The sequence below is a fragment of the Mesocricetus auratus genome, unplaced genomic scaffold, assembly GCF_017639785.1.
Source record: "Mesocricetus auratus isolate SY011 unplaced genomic scaffold, BCM_Maur_2.0 Super-Scaffold_100691, whole genome shotgun sequence".
NCBI lineage: Eukaryota > Metazoa > Chordata > Mammalia > Rodentia > Cricetidae > Mesocricetus > Mesocricetus auratus.
In genome coordinates, this window is record NW_024429267.1 from 42,492,509 (window position 1) to 42,512,248 (window position 19,740).

Genomic DNA, 19,740 nt, shown 5'->3' on the forward strand with positions numbered 1-19,740 from the left:
TTGACACACCCAGATCCATAGCTGAGCAGGGGGTTAAATTTTGGGTGGGCTGTGAGGTGATGGAGACCGAAGCCTCAGAGATCAAAGGCCTTTGCGGGTGGAGTGTTGGACAGGTAACACTGCTGCCATCATTGTCCTCTGATCCCAGAGCCAGGGGTTTCTAAGGCAAATTAGCCTTCAGCTGTCTGAGATAGGGATTAGCCTGCATGATCAGTAAATTGATGTCTAGTCCCACGGTAGTAGACTTAAGAGTTTGAGCTCCAGTAAGTTGACTCAAGAACTTCTCTCTTGATAGCAACTCTGGAACCATATAAAGAGGGGGACTCCGAAGATCGAGAGTGTATCAGAATGAAATAAGGAAGGGGTCAGATGCCACTTGTGTCGGGTCTATGAGCAATAGTTTAAGGGAAGTCTGTCTCATCTCAAACCTGAGATGTACACACTGCCCTTTAAAAAGTGATTCTACAAAAAGAATTTTTTAAAGACAACTTGTATGGACACAGTTCTAGGTTTAAAGACTTGTGGTGAGCTCAGTATTTTGTATAGCAACCCTGGAATTGTAATTTCACAGGGACCTCATCTGTGCTTGGCTCGTTTTATAGATGGTGGTTATGGGGTGAAAAACATGTAAAAATCGCTTTTACAGACTTTGCTCCTTGACCGATGGACCCATTCTGTTGCTGGAGACTATTGCATTTTTCCTTAGATAGGCTTCCCTACACTGTGCCAGTAAGATAAGGTGCATATGAGCAAACTAGTTTGTAAAGACCAGGACCTGAAATAGAGTGGGAAGGGACAAGAAAAAAGAAACAAGACTAGAGAGCGCTAAGGGCCCCTCTTGGCTTATCCCATGAAAACAAAAGCATGTGCATATATGGCTTTTTATATATTATGGAGCCATAGAGTATTGCTGAAACTTCCTGTGGGCTGTACTCTTTCTGTTTTGTGGAGGAAGTTAGCCCAGAAAGGTAAAGTGGCTAGTTAAAGTGGCTAGTTCCGGGTGAGCTTCAGCCTAAAGGGTGAGCCAAGATTTGGGCATCAGGTGTAGCACCAAAGCCATCAAAGGACTAAACCCTGACACAGCCTCTCTGCTCAGTATTTGGAACCAATTAAATGGATTCTCAGAGTGGAAAGGAGCTTGGGTAACATGAACTGCCTTGCTTGCCTGTAGTGGAAAATTCCCTGCCTCTGAAGACAGCTTGAAGTTGAGAAGCCTCGGATTCTTCCAACAAGCCTTCTCTTGCAGTAGTAGTTTGGGGTTTGCTCGGGTGGTTTTGCTTTTACTTTTTGCCCTATTCCTCATCTGAGGCAGAGCTTTTCAGTATCTGCGGTACACCTGACCAGGACGCCTCATCCTGTCCTTTCCTGCCTTTTCACCAATCTTTCACAGGTGCAGCCAGCTTTTGGACAGCTTCCTAATTTCTCTTAGTTGGGCTTACATAAATCTGTCACTGTTCTCAAAATACTAGAACTAGAGGCAAGAGTCAGGGCAAGTAAGAGGACTTGGCTCATCTTTCTCTACACTTCTGTTAAGTTACTTCGTCCCCACCCACTAAACTTTTTGAAAGGGGTTTCAAATTCAAGGTAGACCATCTGACTTTTTCTGTATTTATCTTTTCTTTCTTCAAAGTCCAAGATTGCAAGTACTTTTTCATAGTGCACACCTATCAAATTTTCATTCCAGATTGGGAGATATAATATTTCAAAGCTTTTAAAATATACACCCCGCCGCTTTCTAGAACAGCAGTAATTTTATCTGTGTTCAAAGTTGACATTTAACACAGGAGAGGTTCAAAATCTTAAAAGATCCACATGGCAAACCCTGTTTATTGAACTCCATGTTGCTGTTAAAATGGCCTTCCTAATTATATCAATGCCCAGACTCCAATCTCGAGAACTCTATACCATGCAGCAGTGTTTTGAGCTGTATCTTGTTTGCTTTTTCACTGCTCCTTTTGTTTTGTAGCTTGAACTTTGGATTCTCCTTTCTCATTGTCTGTTCTGTGGGTTTAGTTCATTAAATCTCTATTAGATATATTCATCTTAGTGTATGAGTGTTTTGCCCACATTTGTATTTGTACCACTTGCATGCCTGGTGCATGCCGGAGCCAGAAGTGTGCCTTGGAACTAGAGCCACCATGAGGGTGCTGGGAATCGAATCCAGCTCCTTTGTAAGAGCTACAGGAAACTTTAATCTGAAAGTCATCTCTCTAGCTCCTGAATGCTGTGATTACAGACATTCACCACCACACCCAGATAAACTGTTTTAAAATAATTTACCACCATCCCTATGTGGCTACTGAGCACAAAATAAAATTGATTTGAAATAAACTTTTTGTACACTGTACATAAGTATTACTCTCGTTGGTTAATAAAGAGCTGACTGGCCAATGCTGGGGAAAAGGGGCGGAGTTAAGGGAGTCTTGAGGAGTCACCAGCTAGACTGGAGGGAAGCAGAAGGTGCCAGAGAGGTAAAAGCGCCATGAGCCTTAGGGAAGCACATAGATTAATAGAAATGGGTTCATTTAAGTTATTAGAGTTAGCTAGTATCAAGCCTGAGCTATTGGCTGAGTATTATAATTAATAATAAGTTTCTGAATGGTTATTTGGGAGCAGTTGCCGAAACACAGAGAAACTGCCTACACTCACGTCGTGCAAAAATGTCATTGTACCTAGTACAGCCATCAGTGGTAACTAGTACAGCTAACACCAAACTGAAGTGCTGCTCTCTGGTGCTTTAGCAACTAGGAAACAGGTGAAATATGGTGACCCCTCATTGTTGAGCACCTTCCCAATAAGTAATTAGCTTGTTAGTTTTCTGTGGGTGGTCAAGGAAAAAGCAGGTCAGCGTCTGCATCAGCCTGTCAATCCCTGAACAGTTACTTTGTAATGTGCTAATTTATCAACTCCTTTACACACCTGCTCCCTCTCCTCTCCTTGCTACTAGTGGGATATACATGTGTACCCATATATGTGTAGGCCAGAAATCACTCTCAGATGGTGTTCTCCGGGAGCCATTCATCCCCCTGGATTATTTTAAGGCAAGGTCTCTCACTGGTACTAGAACATGCCGTTTTTAAGCTAGGCTCCCTGGTAGGAGAGCTTCCCCAGTGATGGCATTATAAACGTGTGCCAGCAAGCCCAGGTTTTTGTGCGTGTGCTGGGGAATTAATTCGAGTCCTCATGCTTGCTCCTCGGACCCTACTGACTAAGCTATCTCTCCAGCTGCTGATTTAATTTTAACTGTTTTACACTTATTTGTTGTACATGTGTGAGTGTTTTGCCTGCCTGTTTGTTTGTGCGTCATGTGTATTTTGGGTGCCTGATGAGGTCAGAAGACAGCATCAGATCACCTAGAACTAGAGTTCCAGATGGCTGTAAGCTCCTGTGTGGGTCCAGGGAGCCAAACCCAGTACTCTGCAAGGGCAAGTCCTCTTAACAGCCGAACCGCCCCTCTGTTCTTCTGATTTAATTTTTTTCTTTTTTTTTTTCTTTTTGGTTTTTCGAGACAGGGATTCTCTGTATTGCTTTGGAGCCTGTCCTGGAACTCGCTCAGTAGACCAGGCTGGTCTTGAACCCACAGAGATCCGTCTGCCTCTGAGTGCAGGGATTAAAGGCATGCACCATCACTGCCTGGCCTCTGATTTAATTTTTATAACACACACCAAAAGAAGACACTGCTATTTTTCCCATTTTTTTTTCAGATTAGGAACCCAACACTTACACAAGATGGCATGCAGCTTTGCCTGATATCAGGTCACTGAAGAAAAGTAATGTCTCTGGGCCAGTACCACTGGGAGTCATCTTGTGAGAACTCTACAGAAGAGAGTTTAAAGTAAAAAGGGCACTACTGCACTTACTGTCTCAGAGTGCATTTTCCCAGAATGACATGCTAGGCCTTCAACTTGGGTTTCATCCTTATCAACGTTAGTTTTACAATGCAACATTTAATCGTTTAAAAAACATTTTATTTTATGGGTATGGGCATTTTGCCTGCATGTATGTCTGTATACAGTGTTTTGGCTTGTACCCATGAAGGTCAACAAGGGCATCGGATCCCCTGGAAACTGGAATTGTGAGCCACTATTTGGGTGCTGGGAATTGAATCTGGGTCCTCTACAAGAGCAACTCTTAATCCCAGGGACATCCCTCCAACCCCAACATTTGATCTTTTTTTTTTTTTTTAAATGACTGCTAGTTAGCTGGGCATGAGGGTGCACACCTTTAATCCCAGCACTTGAGATGTAGAGGCAGACACAGATCTCTCCCAGTTTGAGGCCAACCTGGACCACTTAGTGAGTTCCAGGACAGCCAGGGCTGTTACACAGAGGAAACCCTGTCTGGTTTGGGGGCAGGAAGGTGACTGCTAGCTCAAACCAACTCTTCAAAGCCATCAAATGTCTATGAATACAGACTTTTAATAACAAGCATCTTCAAGTTCAGAGAGCATGACCTTCCTATATCCGCCGTCTACTTCGCATCCTCCCATCTGGCACCTAAATTAGGATGAAAAGAAAGTGCACTTTCTCTAGTGAAACAAGTCACCGACAAGGGAGAAGTGAAACTGCAGAATAATCTAAAATCAAAGGAGACAGAGCTGTGTGTGCTTGAAGTTGGCAGCGCGAGGAAAGGGTTTTCAAACCTCGTGTCTCCTCTTTCTCTAAACAGCTGTATCTAAGTGTCAGAGCTGATTTTTTATCGTGACAGCTGTTGTGAGGCTGGAATCCAAGGCTGTATGGCGGCAGGCAGATTAACAGATCAGGCCATGGAAGCTGTTCACGCTTTCCTTTGTTTCCCTGAATGCCACCCCTTAGCTCCCCTCTGCTCCCCCTGCTCAGTGTGTCTTGGAGAAAAGATGAGCCAAGTTTGCTGAACACTGGGCCCAGCCCCTAGTATTTTAAGAAAGGAGCAGATGGTTGTGTGGAGTTACTGCATTCTCTATTAATAGAGGTAGTGGTTTACACAAAATGTGGGCAGGGGTTGCTGGTTTTATCTTCAAAAATGTTTAATTGATCTCTTTTTCTTTCCTTTCTAGCTTTAATTTTTTCCTTTTTGGCTCATTTTTTAAAATCACCCCTATGCTAGCTTTTGTCAGCTTAGTAAAACCCAATATACTTTGGAGGAGGGAATCTCAGCTGAGGCTTTGCCTCCATGAAATCGGCCTGTAGGCATATTTGTGGGGCATTTTCTTGGTTGTCGATTGATGTAGGAAGACACAGCCCACTGTGGATGGCGTCACCCCTGAGCAGGCAGGTTTGGGCTACATAAGGTAGCTGAATAAGCCAATGAGCAGCACGCCTCCATGGTCACTGCTTCAGTTCCTGCCTCGAGTTCCTGTCTTGGCTCCTCTCAGTGAGCTGTAAAGTGTGAGAGGAAAGAAACCCTTCCCTCCCCAAGTTGCTCTTGGTCATGATGTTTATCATGCCAATGATTCCTGACCTCAACGGAACCTGACTCAGAATCATTCAACCACCAGAAGAGTTGAAGGGCGCTCTCGGAGTCCATCCATTACTATTCTTCAGGATCCACTGGTTTCCACAGCCTTGTGCTGCCCCAACATCGGATCCTTGTAGCTTCCACCGAGAGCAGAAAGCAGTCACCTCTGCTGCCTGCCTTCTGTCATGCACTTGAGCAATCTTCATTGCAGATTTTCTGGAAGATGGCAAATCTATTGCCACAAGCAAGATGGAAGGGAGTGTCAAGCTGAATGTCCTCAAAGGAATCCCAGCTCGGCTGCTGAGTGCCTGTGGTGGTTTGAATGAAAATGTCCCCATAGGTTTAGATGTTAGATTAAGTGGTTCCCCAGGAGATGCTCCCTGGGAATTTGGTTAGGTTAAGGAGGCATGGTCTTACTGGAGGCAGGCTTTGAGGTTTCAAAGCCTAGGACCATTCCCAGTGCGCTCTCTCTCTCTCTCTCTCTCTCTCTCTCTCTCTCTCTCTCTCTCTCTCTCTCTCTCTCTCTCTCTCTCCCTCTCCCTCTCCCTCTCCCTCTCCCCCTCCGTCCCTCCCTCCGTCCCTCCTTCCCTCCCTCCCATCTCTCCCTCTCTCCCTCTCTCCCTCTCCCTCTTCCTCTCTCTCTCCCCCTCCGTCCCTCCCTCCGTCCCTCCTTCCCTCCCTCCCATCTCTCCCTCTCTCCCTCTCTCCCTCTCCCTCTTCCTCTCTCTCTCCCCCTCCGTCCCTCCCTCCGTCCCTCCTTCCCTCCCTCCCATCTCTCCCTTTCTCCCTCTCTCCCTCTCCTTCTTAGCTGCAGTTCAAGATGTGAGCTCTCTGTTTGGTGTTCCAGGACTGCACCTTCCTAGTGATGGTGATGGACTCTTATCCAGCAGAAACCGTAAGCCCAAATCAACCCTTCCTTTGACAGGTTGCCTTGGTCATGGTGGTGTATCACAGATTGGAAAGTAACTGATACTGTGTCCTGTGACATTAATCACAGATCATTACTTTGACACCACTCCCTTCTGTAACCCTGGCATCTCACTTGAGTCTAAGCATCTCTGATGGAGGGATAACCTTCAGCCCTGCCCCTGAAGGACCCAAATGAGCCATGTGGTTCCCCCAAAACATCACAAGCCTCTGGAATCCGAGGTTGTGCTTCTCAGGTAAGGTTTCCACAGCATAAGAATCAATGAATTACCTGGTATAGTAGCTCTCATCCTTAATCCGTAATTCCAGCACTCAGGAGGCTGAGACAAGCAGTTCATGATGGGTTCTAGGCTAGCCTTGTCTTTAAAAAAAACCATGGGGCTATAGACATGGCTCAGGGGTAAAGAGCATTGGCTCCTCTCCAGAAGACCCAGGTACAATTCCCAGCACCCACATATGTGATGATATCTTTCTTGCACAAATATAGCTTGTCTGGGGGTCAGAAAATGGAGCTTGCCACTAGCTGACCATAGAGGTCTGGAGGTCCGTACAGACAGACAGGAAGTGACGTAGCTGGGGCAGAAACAGGATATAATCAGGAAGAAACAGGAAATTGCTCTCTTCTCTGCTGATATGCTTAGAAGGTCAGGTGTGCTGTGGCTTGCTCCTTCTCTCTGATCTCTCGGTATTTCCCTCTATATCTTACCCCAGCCTTTTATTATCTAGACCAATTAGAACTCCTTTTACACACATGGTGGCTCCTAACACCAGACCCAGGGAATCTAATGTGCACCCTTTTCTAATCTCTGTGGGCACTACATGCATGTAGTGCACCTACATACATGCAAACAAAACATCCACAGACATAAAATAAAAATAAAGAAAAAGTCATAATTCCCAGAGAAGTAGAGATCACAAAAGGACCTACTGAGAATGACTTATGTTCTCTGTTGAATGGGAAAGGTGGGGGTTATTACAAAGACAAAAATTTTCGGTGACATGAAATAAGTACCAAACACCCTTGCAGAAAGCTAACGGTTCCTTGTAGAGCTGCCTGATGTGATGGGAGCACAGCAAGCCTTCAAAGCAGTCATTTAGTTTCTGCCTGGTCCTGCTTTCTTTTGTGTCTCTTCTTCCATGTAATCCAGTCTGCCCCTGGAACAGAAGCTGTCTGTGGTCATTAAGCGAGTGCTTGCAGAAACTGGGCTGTTGACTCAGCATTTGGCTAGAGAATACGAGTCTTTTCAGTGAAAGCTTGGTTTCATTTTTGTTAGGCCAGCAGAGAGTAGTGCCACAATGGCTTTCCTGGTTGAAAGGATTAAAAAAATTTTTTGCTGACATTTCAGTCTCTGAGTATAATGGTAGGGGTGTGTTTTCTACCTTTTCCTTGTACTTTCTGTCTTAAGTAGCCCAAATAAGAACCTCCAGTATCTGTGATAGAAAAAGATAAAAATGAAAATCCAAATAGATGATGGTTGGTTGGATGGATGGATGGATGGATGGATGGATGGATGAATGAATAGGTAGATTGATAAGTAAGTAGGTAGATAGGTAGGTAGGTAGATAAATAGGTAGGTACACAAGTAGGTAGGTGGATAGAATGATTGCCTTTTAACTTTCCTTGAAGCTCTTCACTTCTTCCCTGTCCCATTCCCTTTTTTTCCGGCCCTCCTTCATATACCTATATGTTATTATTATTAGTGTCTTTATAAACCATCTTATTTACAGGAGAAAACAGTCAACTGTTTTGTAACCTTAATGCTGCAACATTCCAGTTCCCACGTCAGAGCTGATTTGCTGGAAAAGGCCTTCCAAGAAGTAAGTCCCACCACTCTTTCAGGACATACTGTTTTATGGGTTGTGCTTGGCTGTATTATAGGAGTGTAGCAATATCCTACTAAATGCTTCTGGAAGCTGATGCTTCCAGAACCTGCAAATAGCAGTAGCATAAACCTGTGTCTCACATCAGACAAATTATCAAACATGTGTGCACTTACTCAACAGATTTGTATTAAAACCATCCAAGATTAAGCCATGGTGTTCTAGTTAGTTTGTTTTGGTCCATTTGATACAGCTGCTGTCATCTGAGAAGAGGGACTCTCCATGGAATAAATTCTTCTGTTAGATTGGCCTGTAGGCAAGCCTGTGTGAGCATTTTCTTAATTGGTGATTGATGTGGAAGGGTGCAGCCTGTTGTGAGTCATACTGTCCCCTGGGCAGGTGGTCCTAGGAGCTAGCAAAAAGCAGACTTAAAAAAAAAGCCGGGTGGTGGCAGCTCACTCCTTTAATTCCAGCACTCGAGAGGCAGAAGCAGGTGGATCTCTATGAGTTCAAGGCCAACCTGGTCTACAAAATGAGTTCCAGGACAGCCAGGGCTAAACAGTAAAACCCTGTCGAAAAAAAAACCAAACCAACAACAAAAAGCAGGCTGAACCAGTCACGAAGAGCAAGCCAGCAAAAAGTGTGGCTTCTGCTTCAGTTCCTGCTTCCTGGTTCCTGCTCTGATGTCCATTCATGGTGGACTGTAAGATGTAAGATAATACTTTTCTGCTATGAGCCTAGTCTTTAGAAACAGCTGAGCCATCTCTCCATCCCTGTAAGCTGTGAGGTGAAATGAACTTTTTCCTCTCTGAGCTGCTTTTGGTCCCAGTAATAGGACCTAAGGAAGAAAGGGACAACCCACTTTAAACAGAAAAGGGTATTTGAATAGAAAGAATATTCAAAGCGATCTGTCATCACCAAGGATTCTGACTTTTGTCTTACTTTTTCTCCTAGTTAGTATAGTATTCCACACAAAACAGTGGTAAATTCTTGCTGTGTAATAGTCAGTTCCAGTTTTGTTTAACATGAGTATTTACAAAGAGATGTAAAGTCCACTGTGGGGATTTTGATGGGTTGTGAAAGAATTCACCCTTTAGATAAAGTAGGAGGAAAACAGGTTTCTTTGGCATACTGCAGGGGGGCATGGGAGGCATGGCAACTGTGGCACATAGTGATGGACTGTGTGTGTGGTGGGGGCGGAGGGATACAGATTAAAAGAAAACTGTGTTAAAGGAAAAGAGAAACCTAGCCTATTGCATTTTGAATTATTTTTCCAGTTTTCATGAATGCAAACATGCAAGGATCCCTTATGGACATTAGGTGGCAGACCATACCCACAAACTAGTGTATGAAACTTCAGTGAACGCTGAGATCCAGTAATATTTAATGTGATGACTGAGATGCATTATGGGAAGTGCATCGTTAGGTGACCTCATCCTCATGGGAGTAACCGAGGCTGTATTTGCATAAACTCAGCCTGTATGCTGAGGCTTTGTGGCATAGCCTACTGCTCCTGAACCACAAACCTGCCTAGCCATAGTACTCAAACTGCCATGCAATGGTAAATACTTGTGCATCTAAACATAGAGAAGGCACGGTAGAACGTGGTATGAAAGATTTAAAAATGCTGAGGTGCACTTGCATGGTACAGTTAGCCTGTCCTGCTTTCAGGACAGGAGCCCCTCTGGATAAGCGGGTGAGTGAGCAGTGAGAGAGTGGGAAGGTCTATGATATGACTGTACACTGCCATAGACTAATGAACAGTCCACACTTAGGCTGTGCCGCTTGTTTGTTTAGTCATTTCTTCGGAACAGTGTTTTAGAATAGAATATTTGTTTAACTATGTAAAGATGTGTTGCATTTGTTGAACTACGTAAAGATGTGCTGTTAGAAACAAGCCTAAAGCTAAAGCTGAGCATTCATAATTAATAATAAATTTCCATGCCATGATTTGGGGGCTGGCAGTCCAAGAAAGCCTGCTACCAAACTGGGTCTTGCTACGTAGCCCAGACTGCCTTGCACTTGTAATTCTGCCTCCACTTCCTGTGTGCTGGGAGTATTGGCCTGCACTCCCACACTCAGCAAGTTTTTAATTTGATTTCCTTTTAATACTTTGAAGCTTTGTAATAACACCCTAAAACACAAAACACCATAAATCTATAAAATATTTTATTTCTTTATTCTACAATTGTCTACATCTAAATTTCTTTTTCCTAACACTTAAAATTTTTTTGTTAAAAACTAAGACAAACATTAGGCCAGCACTAAGTCAGGTTCATTCTTTTCACTGTCTCCCAGCTGTGCTGGGAGGTCTGCAGGAGTGCTGACACAGAACTGTAATCTCCTGCTGTAACAGTGCCTTCCCTGGAACCATCCTGAGAGCCTGCCAAAGACTCTTCCTTCAGAAGAATCGTTCTTCAGCAGTAAGCTCAATGGATTTGCTTGGCATTTTATTTTTTGTCATGAATTTGTTCACTAGTAGATAATGCATCATGAACACATCCATGCATTAAATTCTTCAGAACTGGGGTCCATGTTTGAATTTTTAGATAGATGGTTGAGGTCTGCATGGGCTTTTTTAAAATTAATTTTTATTTACGTTAAAAACAATCTTATTCTACATACCAATCCCAGTTCCCTCTCCCTCCCATCCTCCTATTCCTCTCACCATCCCCCTATCCCACTCCCTATCCACTCCCCGGGGAGGGTGAAGCCTCCCATGGGGGATCATCAAAGCCTGTCACATCATTTGGGGCAGAGCCTAGGCCTTCCCCTGTGTATGTAGACTGAGAGAGAGTCCCTCCATAGAGAATGGGCTCCCAAAACCCATTTGTGCACTAGGGATAAATACTGGTTCCACTGCCAGCAGCCCCATAGAACTGCCCAAACCCCCCAACTGACACCATGTTCAGGGGTCTGATTCAGTCTTTGCATGTTCCCCAGCTGTCAGCTGGAGTCTGTGAGCTCCCACTTGCTCAGGTCAGCTGTCTCTGTGGGTTTCCCCAGCATAGTCTTGACCCCTTTGCTCATCACTCCTCCCTCTCTACAATTTATCCTATAATGAGATTGATAACTACCTTAAATGCCATCATAGAGCCTTCATCCAGTAACTGATGGAAGCAGAAGCACAGATTTACAGCTAAGCACTGAGCCAAACTCCAAAGTGCATGGTGTCTTTAGCAATAGAACTTGCCTTCATCCTCTGGGAGGCAACCCAAGTCAACACTATCTTATATTGTTGTAGGAGTCTCATGGACTCCCCTGATCAACACAAAGGGTTTCTCATGCCTGGTATTGGGTGTTTTGTTAGACAGTCTATGGCTCTAGAGGGTGGGGGAGGGGAGCATTGTCAACCCAAATGGCATAACTTCATTAAAACTGTATGTATATGTGTACATACTACAATTATATGTGTTAAATGTAATCTTAGGTAAATAAAAATTAATATGATTCCTATATAGCTTTTCAACCAAACCTAGTGTGAGAGGGGGAGAAATAGTCTTCTCCAGGAATGTGCCCATAATTGATTATTCAATGCTGAGTGGTTAACCCCAAAGTCATGTACATACAAGCAACACTAAACAAACCAAGCAGGCTTTATTTCTATATTTATGCATATGTAATGTAACAATAACAAGGAAAAAGAGACCATGGATTTGAGAAGGAGAAATACAGGGACACGTGCAGAGTCAGAAGGAAGAAAGAGAAGGGGAAATGATCGAATGATATTCTCATTAAAAAGCTTTAAAAAAAGAAGTCAGTCTCACAAGGTTACATTCTATATGATTCCTTTTAGATGGCTTTCTTGAAAGTAAAAATGAAAGATGGAGAACAGACGAGTGGCTGTTGGAAGTCACAGGCAGGGGACAGGGAGGGTAGGAAGGAGACTTTTCGTGGCTGACAGAACTGCCTTGTTATGGTGGTAAATGCATGGATCAGCATGTGTGTTACAGTTCACAGGCACACAATAAGCAAGAAAAGCCAATTTCCTGAAGCTAAAATTGGAATAGCATTGAGGTAGTTTTCTTAATAACAATGTCCCCTTCAAAAAGTCTTGGGTGGCCAGGCGGTGGTGGCACACGCCTTTAATCCCAGCACTCCGGAGGCAGAGGCAGATGAATGTCTGTGAGTTCGAGACCAGCTTGGTCTACAAGAGCTAGTTCTAGGACAGCCTCCAAAGCCACAGAGAAACCCTGCTTCAGAAAAAAAAAAAAACAGTGACAGAGAGAGAGGAGTGATGAGCAAATTGGCAAAGAATGGGCTGGCAAAACCAGCAGAGACAGCTGATCGGAACAGGGGAGAGCTCTTGGACCCCAGACCGACAGTGGGGAGGCCAGCATGGGACTGATTTGGACCCCCCAAATGTGAGTGTCAGCGAGAAGGCCTGGGCAACCTATGGGGCCCTAAGCTGTGGATCAGTGTCTATCCCTGATATACAAACAGTCTTCGTGTGCCTATAGCACAAAGAGGGATGCTCTCTCAGCCTGGACTCTTAGGGGAGTGCCTGGACCCTACCCAGAGTAAAATGACAGACTCTGATATCCCCTATGTGGAAGGATTTGGCAATAGGATGGGAGGGTGGGGGGGAAAGGGGAGTGCGGGAGGAGGGGAGGGAGAGGGAACTGGGATTGACATGTAAAACAAACTATTTAAAATAAAAAAAAATTGAAAAAAAAAACAAAGAAAAAAAAAGTCTTGGGAGATGTGGAGAGGTTGGGGCCAAATTACCTTTCCTCATAAAGTTTTGCTCAGTTCTCTACCTTTTTCCACTTAAAAGATAGTCATCTAAGGGGAAAGAATGTAAAAAGCCCAATCACAGTACAGCCAGAAAATGTAGCCTTCTGTTTGAAAGCTTAGCAGTGAAGCTGAGAACTGGCGCTCATCTGTATCAGGTACACTGGGGCCCAAGTTGGTCTGCCAGATGAAGATGAAAAGCTGTAATTGCAATTTTTCAAAAATTTAATTAACAAATGAATGTAATAATGAGCCACTTAATTAATGGATACATAATGAGTATTCTGTACAGCTTGTGTTTCACCAACCCATTTATCTCCATGGCTTGAACCTGTAACTAAATTTCACCTACAGTTACTAAAATCCACATAACTTGCTCTTTCCCTGGTAAGTTCCCAAGCTTATCAAGATGATCAATGAAACTCCAACTGCATCTGCCTTGTGGCAATTGTTATCTTTCTCTGACATTACTCAAGCCCCCCTATTTTATATACTCTAGTTAAGACATGGTTTCTGTTGCCTTCGTGAATCTAAAAACAATTTCCCTTTGTATGCATTTTGAGAGTTGTTGTGTTTTATTTCCCCCGTAAATGCAACTTTATTGCCCATAGCAAGCTAAATCCAGTGGAGGATAAGGAACCAGTTTCAGAAGGATCACCGATCACAGAATAGTGACATAATTCAAATCCTTTGGTCTATTTTCTATGACCTCGTCTTGAAAATGAGAATGAGCTTACTCACATGTGTGTTTTTCCTTTGCTTTCAGGAGTATACAGCAAGGTGAATTATACTGAATATGATACCACCTAGCAGTGCACTGAGCCCTTTCCCTATGGCATCTTACTGAACTGTCACTTGCACTTATGAAAGTAAGTAGAGATGCTAACTGATGGTCTACCCATTACTTTTCATACTGTGATAAAATGTCTGACAAAACTAAGGATGGGAGGGTTTATATTGGCTCACAGGCTAAGGGTACAGTCTATTATGGCAGGGAATCATGGTGGCAGTAAGCAGTTAGAATCCTGATGTCCCCAAATCTTGATGGATGCGTTAGGTTTCTGTTGCTCTGTTAAATGTTATGACCAAAAGCAACCTGTGAGAAGAAAGGGCTTATTTGGCTTATACTTCTAGGTCACAGTTCATCTCAGAGGGGGGGTCAGAACAGGAACTCAAGCAGGAAACTGGAGGTAAGAGGGACTGGAGCAGGGTCCAAGGAGGAACACTGTTTACTGGCTTGCTCCTCAGGTTCAAGGTGAGACACCTTCTCAAACCTCCCAGGACCAGCTGCCCAGAGTGTGCTGGGGCCTCCCATATCAATCATTAATCAAGAAAATGCCCCACAGGCTTGCAAGAGGCTTGCCTACAGGGCATATTCTCTATTGAGGTTCCCTCTTCCTAGCTGACCCTAATTTGTGTCAGGCTGACAAAAATCTAACCAGCACTCTGGAACAAGAAACAGAGCAGTCAAGAAGTTGGGTGAGCTATTAAACCTCAAAGATCAGCTTCTGTGATTCACTTTGCTCTGGGAGACTGTCCTCTGCATGTTTTCATGACCTTCCCAAACAGCCATACTAGCTGGGCACCAAATATTGAAACACACAAGCTCACAGGGGCCTTTCATGTTCAAACTACACCATCTGGAAACTTGAAATCTACAGTTAAAGTCCCACTCTGACACCCTAACCAGCCCACCTTTGCAAACCCAGGTCCTCATCCCTGCTCTGCTCCCAGCCAGTCTGCTGTGGGAATAGCTGGGCTGACTCCTCTGTGTCATCTCTTGGCATTCGAATCCACTGAGAAAGACCAAAGACTCAGACTCAATTCAAATTTAGATTAAATGGATTTTTTCTTACCGCTAGCAGAAGGATGGCGGCCTCAGAGCCCAACAGCATGTGGTACTGAAGGGACCAAGGGAAGGTGGACATCAAAGGTGGACATCACAGTTATCTAAGGATAACTGCATCCATGGCTGGGCAAGAAAGTCGTTCTACTCTTCTCAGTTGTTTCTCCATTCCTGTTGCATAGTAAGAAAAAGACCATTTCATCCCAGTCCCACAATGATAAGCAAGTTTACAGAAGCAGAAAGCAAATGGCTACCTATCTCACAGCAGGAACACCATTATCCTCTCCTTATCTCACCTGCAGACTACTAGGGTCTCACAGGCATTCCAGGGCAAAGATCAATGGCCCTTAAGGGATGCCTGGTATCATATCATCGTTCCTTAGCCATCTTAGGGGAGTTACATGTAAATTATTACACAGGTCTGAGTTCTCTGGGGCAAGTGTCACTAATTGATTGGGATAGAGCAGGCAATAAGGTTAGGACTGACTGTCAAGTCCCCACAATCTCTTGGCCTCTCTGGGGATGTCAGTAATTGGACCTCAGTCCCTTACACTCCTCAGTTCTGGCACTTTTCCTGTAGACTGCTGGTGGCCTTATAGATAATTATTCAAGATATCATTCTTGATTGAATTCAATACTAATAGCTATGCCGGATTATGCTTTGTAATCAGGAGTGTGATCCGTTGCTGTGGATAATCTTTCTGTACATTGTGAATATGTATTGCTCTCATTGGTTAATAAGGAAGCTGCTTTGGCCTGTAGCAAGGCCGATTAAGGCCAGGCAGGGAAAGCAAAAACTGAAAATACAGAGAAGGGCAGAGTCAGGGGAGATGCAAGCAGCTGCCATTGAAGCAAGATGCTAAAGAACAAGTAAAGCCGTGAAGCCCCGTGCAAAATGTAGATTAATAAAAATGGGTCATTTAAGTTGTAAGAGCTAGTTAGCAATAAGCCTGAATTATAGGATGAGCATTTTATAATTAATATGAGCTTTTGTGTGATTAATTGGGATCAGGCAAGCAGAACAAAAAGAAAAGCTCCACCTCTCTTTATAGAAGTCAAAGTCTAAAATAGTCAGGTATGATGTTGCACACCTTTAATCAAAGCACTCAAAAAGGCAGAGGCAGGCCAATTTATGTGAGTTCAAGTCCAGCCTGGTCTATACAGTGAGTTCTAGGCTTACCAAGACTACAAACTGAGAGCCTGTCTTTAAAAAAAAAAAAAAGCTAAGCTAAGAAGCTAAGCGGCGTTGGCACACACCTGTAATCTTAGCACTTGGGAGGCAGAGACAGGCAGATCTCTGCGAGTTCGAGGTCAGTCTGGTTTACAGAGAGAGTTCCAGGACAGCCAGAGCTGTTAAACAGAAACCCGGGCAAACAAAGGCTAAGATTAAAGTTACTGAGAAAGCCCTGCACTCCTCCAGTTTGTTGGCTCATTCATGCCCAGACGCCACTTAAGCTCACAAGAGCGTCTGATGGCTTTGTCTCTCCTCCTTTCTCTGTGTCACCTCCCAAAACCTTTCCCACTTCCCATGTTTCGTATCTGGCTCAAAACTCTCAGTCACTTGAGTTCCTTAATAGTCTTTGTTTTGTTTTCTATATACAACTTTATTCGAAAATACAAATATATACTTTTTTTTAAACAATAGACTCATATGATTCCCCTTAGAGAGCTATTTTTGGTGTAGGTTCAGGCTCATTCCTTTTAAATACACATCCATCTCCTGGGGCTCAACTCCAGTTTTTTTTTTTCATTTTTTAATTGCAAAACCATCTTTACCATATGCTAATTTTCATACACATTTATCCATACTTCTGAAATTTACTCCCCCCCCCCAACATGTGTCTGTCTGGTCATGAGCCCTGAGCCAGCTGTCCAGCCTGCATCTTATTCTTCTAGATCTACTACAAATGGAGGCAAAGACAGTCGTACAAAGGAGAGAGGATACAATTTCTCAATGGAAACCCTACATGCCACAATCTCAGTGTTCTGACCTGAACCACTGTAAACCTAGCAACATTCTATATACTCAATCCAAGTGTCATCTGAGTGGGGAAGATGGTAAAGTGGTCTTTACCTCCCTGACCTGAACCCCAAGAGGCCAGGGAGAGATCTGTGCAGGAGGCAGAAAGGATGAGCCCACATGACTGGGAAGAAAGGCCTTTGGTGGTTTTCTTGCTGGCTAGTGGGAGACACAATGCCTGTCTTCCATCCTGGAAAGCCTACTTCCCTCCTGCCCTTACCGAATGGCCAGGCCCGGCTTGGAGTCATCGTTTCTGAAGCCTCTCTGATTTCTTCAGCCTCAAGACCAGTGAAATTTGTGCCTCCCGTATTATAAGAAAGAAGTTGATATGTATCAAAACAGTAAAGGAAGTAAAAAAAGAGATTCCTACCACCAGCTTTCATTCTTAGTCTGTTTGAAATAATTCCTTTTTATCCTTAGCAAGATAACAGATCTTTATACAGCCAGCCATGGCTTTGATTCTTGCTACATCTGCCCTCTCATTAAAGTGGAGCTGACTTGATGCAACTCCTCTGTAGATTGTCTTCACACTTTAATGAACTTTATTTGAAGTTTCTGGTGGCAGTTGACTTCTTGCTGGAATCCACTGACTCTTTAAGGCAATGTTCTGCTTGCTCAGAAACATCCTCAATCACAACAACTGTTTTAATGAGATCTCTGGTGTCCCTGCTGCTTCTCTAAGAGAAACTCCATCATTTTAATAATGGTTGTCACTTTAAGATGTGGGATAAGATTGAAACCCACTATTGAGAGTGTATAGAGAGCTAGTGAAAAATCACATCTCATGTTTGTTTAACAATAAAATCCAGAATGATAAGGTTTTTGCCAGACAGTGATAAATTCCTGACATGGTCTGCTGAATATTTAATAAAATCTTATTACTTTAATAATAATATATTGCTACTAGGTAGGGCCCAGGGCCATTCCTAGCATTCGTAAGTAATAACTCATTTATTCCTCATAATACTTTGAATAGGAACCAGTATTGTCTGCAATTTACAGAGAAGGAGACTTAGAAGATTTAAGTGACTATCCTAACAGCATATGGCTCATAAAAGTCCAAGCTGGGATGTCAGTGCAGGCATTTGGCTTAGCTACCTTATTCTCTTCTGTTCTTCATGTGAGTTTCTTATGTTTGTTTTTGTGTTGCTATTACAAAATACCTAAGGCAGAACAATTTATGAAGACTATATTTTGTTTACAGTTCTGAAATTGAAGAGCATGGTGCCAGTGTCTGCTTTAGGGAGGGCCTCTGGTGGGGGAGCTGGGAGATGTAGAAGAGCACGACAGACAGACAGACAGACAGACAGACAGACAGAGACATAGAGGAACGTAGAGAGAGAAAAACCTAGAGAGACAGGAAGAGAGAGAGACTTTCTTTATAATAACCCATCATCACGGTATTCAATCCAGTCTTGCAAAAGCAAGAATGTACAGGGAAAAGCTCTGACTCCTTTTCTCTTCATTCCTTTTCCTGTTGCTGTGATGCAGTCCTCTGAGAAAAGTCACCTAAGTGACGAAGAGTGAGTGATGGCTCACAGCACAAGAGTAAAGGCCACCATGCCAGGGTAGTCGAGGTGGCAAAAGCTTGCAGTAGCCCGTTCCATCAGGGAGAGACTAAGGATGCACACTAGTGCTTGGCTCCCTTTCTCCAGTTTACACAGGGAGTTCCAGGACAGCCAGGCTACACAGAGAAACCTGTTTGGAAAAACCAAGATATGTACATATAACATGTGTTTGGCTTCAGAATTTATCATGGTAAACCTGTCTCTGTTCATTTGGTCATAAAGTGAATTTCGTGGTAAATCATGACTTGCGAATGACTGGATATATCGACAAGTCATTGCTCTTTGTTCTTGGAACCATTTTACCTTTAAAAAGCATCCCCTCTACCTCTGCTTCTGGTTTTCTTCTTAAGACATTCAACAAGAAGCAGAATTAATCCATTCATTATGGGATAAGTTAGAAGAAAGAGTCTTTTTGTTGTTGTTGTTTTCGAGACAGGGTTTGTCTGTATTGTTTTGGAGGCTGTCCTGGAACTCTCTTGGTAGACCAGGTTGGCCTGGAACTCACAGATCTCCGCCTGTCTCTGCCTCCAGAGTGTTGAGATTAAAGGCATGTGTCACCAATGCCTGGCTAGAAGAGGTCTTTAAGGTAGCTTTTAATAAAAAGCATATCAGCCAGGTGGTGGTATGCATGCCTTTAACCAGCACTCAGGAGGCAGAGGCTGGATCTCTGTAAATTCAAGACCAGCATGGTCTACCAAGAGAGTTCCAGGCCAGCCAAAGCTGCACAGAGAGACCCTGTCTTGAAATAAAAAGAAATAAAAATAAAGCATTTTGGACAACTATCAGTTTGGCCAAAGGTAAAAGCAACGAAGACACAGGATAAAAATGACTTGCTCTATTTGTTTTATTTCACTTCATGCAGTCCTGGGGTGGAACTCAGTTTGCCTTTGGTAGGCAAGCACTTCTTCAGTGAGCCCGATAATGTCTGTCTTGTCACAATAACCAAAAGTGTATTTTACAAATAAAGAATGTGTTTTCTCTGCTTGAAACAGGCTGTCATGTAATGGCCAGCGTGGGAACCACTAGCCACTCCTGAGGCTTCAAAGGTGGCTACTCCAACTGGGGAGGTGGTGGAAGAGAAAAACGTAAGTCACATCAGATTTTCAATACTTATTGTGAAGAATGCCTTTGAAATATTCCACGGACACCTTTTGAATATCAATTACCTGTTGTAATGGTATTTCATATGAATTGTGTTAAATGCATTTTATATTAGAATTCATTTCATTAAAAAAGTTAACCTTTACAGACGTGGCTGTAGAACATTTAAGACCACATGTGTGGCTGTGTGTGTCTCTGAGCCCTGATCCAAGGCACCAACATTTCGCGTGTGAATTATTGCTCGGTAAATTTTTGTAGGGAGTTTTAAAACAGAAAACAGTTAAATT

At 43.4% G+C, this 19,740-nt stretch overlaps 1 protein-coding gene and 1 long non-coding RNA gene across 2 annotated transcripts in view; one reads left to right on the forward strand and one right to left on the reverse strand.

The window, feature by feature from the left end:
* Positions 1 to 7,296: 7,296 nt before the first annotated feature.
* On the forward strand, positions 7,297 to 13,957 carry LOC110341792. The gene is made up of 3 exons (XR_002383792.2): positions 7,297 to 8,181; positions 10,483 to 10,607; positions 13,685 to 13,957. It is a non-coding gene; the product is annotated as an uncharacterized LOC110341792 (long non-coding RNA).
* The window catches only part of Acp3 (acid phosphatase 3), a 55,208-nt gene continuing 48,278 nt past the window's right edge, over positions 12,811 to 19,740 (reverse strand). Inside the window, exons 12-13 of the transcript XR_005874773.1 lie at positions 14,775 to 14,935; positions 12,811 to 13,119 (exon numbers count right to left, since the gene is read on the reverse strand). The gene's annotated coding sequence lies outside the window, so the exon portion shown is untranslated. The remainder of the gene's footprint in view (positions 13,120 to 14,774; positions 14,936 to 19,740) is intronic.